Source organism: Macrotis lagotis, chromosome X (genome assembly GCF_037893015.1).
Source record: "Macrotis lagotis isolate mMagLag1 chromosome X, bilby.v1.9.chrom.fasta, whole genome shotgun sequence".
In the NCBI taxonomy this organism is placed as follows: Eukaryota; Metazoa; Chordata; class Mammalia; order Peramelemorphia; family Peramelidae; genus Macrotis; species Macrotis lagotis.
In genome coordinates this window covers 113302891-113304812 of record NC_133666.1, presented here as the reverse complement: position 1 = coordinate 113304812, position 1922 = coordinate 113302891, and the positions used below count along the sequence as shown (strand labels likewise).

The window sequence follows — 1922 nt, the reverse complement described above, 5'->3', positions numbered from 1 at the left end:
GCAGTACTTGGGAGTGGTTAGATGGTACAGTGGATAGAGCACCCCCTGGAGTCAGTAGTACCTTAGTTCAAACCCAGCCTCAGACACTTAATAATTACGTAGCTGTGTGGCCTTGGGCAAGTCACTTAACCTGGTTGCCTAGCAAAAACCTAGAAATAGTAATTAAATCCATATCTTTCCTAACTCGAAGTTTCACTAAGTAGCCACTAATCAACTATTTCTCTCAAACACCAGTTTTTGAGAAAAATTAAATAGTTACATGAAATAAAACTGAATGTCAACTTTTAACTTTCCTTTGGACAAATAATTGTTGGTTTGACTAAATTTGAATTTTATTGTCCTTTTTCTAAATGGTGAGCTCAGATATAATTTAAATATTGTTATTCTTTGATATGTGAATTAATACAATGAATAAGCTAATTAACATTTCATTATTTCCCATACTCATATGAAATCATATGAAAACTACATACCTGAACCATATCTAAGCTCCCTCTAGATATGTCTTTGCTGAGTTAAGATTTGATATGCACTCAACTTTTATAAACTATTAATATAAGAAACATAACTTTCAAAAATACTTCAGAATTTTTTGCAAAATATTAATCAATAACATATGCCAAGAAACTAAGACAACAAATTGAAGAGCTGTTTATCTGCATGAATTCTTGGGTGGAATTTCTCCATGCCAATGTCATTACTGTTCCAGAGCAATATCAATATATTTGTATAGAAGTAAGACATGAAGGCAAGGATTTACCCTGGGCTCTCTCCCCAGTTTGCCTCCAAACAACTTTTAAAAACATCTAAAATCCAATTTTAAAGGGGTAAAACCATAAACAGTTGGTATGAAACAATTTTGTGGTCTAAGACAATTAGAAGATAGGCAGGACAGATCTGTTTCACCTAAGTACTCCCAATGATTTTGTCCCAAACATAAGTAAGTACCTATTTGACACTTCTTTCTAGAAATTGGTGCCAAGATGAGATCATGAACCCCTTCTTTCTATTTTCTTTTTTTTTAAAAAATCAGATTAGATTATATAACCGAAAAGGCTCCTTTTTGTTCTAACTCTACTGGAAAGCTCAAAGCTAAATTCATTGCTTAATCACAATAACTAAATGATCTCAGAAGCTAGGTTCATCTATTTCTCTTTTGATTTTGCTTTTATACAAATTGATTTTTAATTGCCATGCTTCATATATTTCTTAAATTTGTTGCCTCAATTTTTATAACTTCCTAGAGGGAATGTATTATTTATACTTTATGCAGTGACTGGAATAGTGTCTTGTACATAGGAAAAGCGAAATAACTATTTTTGGAATGAATGAATGTCAATAAAAGAGAAAGACAAGAAAAAATTTGAAACAAAAATCAATAAGAATTATTCTTTTTTTTTTAATTTAAAAAATTATTCTTTTCCGGGTCACCTTGGCCTTCCACCTCTGTCTGCCACCACCCGGGCTCCTGTGTGCACACCATCTGTGCTGAGACCCACCATGATGTTATAGAACTTAATGAAAACTGTTTGGACTCCACTGAAACCCTACTATACTCAGGAAATCTGGATAGGAATGAGTGTGATGGGGTACATCATTTACAAAATCAGAAGTGCTGATAAAAAAAAGTAAAGCTTTGAAAGGTTCAGATTCATCTGCTCATGGACATCATTAAGTGAATTTACCTTAGGATTTTTCATAATAATCAAGCTGGCTATAAATTTGGGCATTTGACAATAGAAGAAAGAATACAAGGATTTCCCATGTTAACTATTAGGCTTCTGTTCATACCATAAAATAAGAAAGTCATCTATCTATCTAGGTAGCTAGCTAGCTATCTAGCTAGCTATCTACAGGTTGATTATTGTGTTCCAATTTAATTAAAATATTATCTTTTTTGTTCATCTAATTTTTACAGCTTT

At 32.5% G+C, this 1922-nt stretch overlaps 1 pseudogene; it reads left to right on the top strand.

Moving 5' to 3' along the window:
• Positions 1–1503: 1503 nt before the first annotated feature.
• On the top strand, positions 1504–1691 carry LOC141502597 (ATP synthase F(0) complex subunit j, mitochondrial pseudogene; annotated as a pseudogene).
• The last annotated feature ends 231 nt before the right edge of the window (positions 1692–1922 follow it).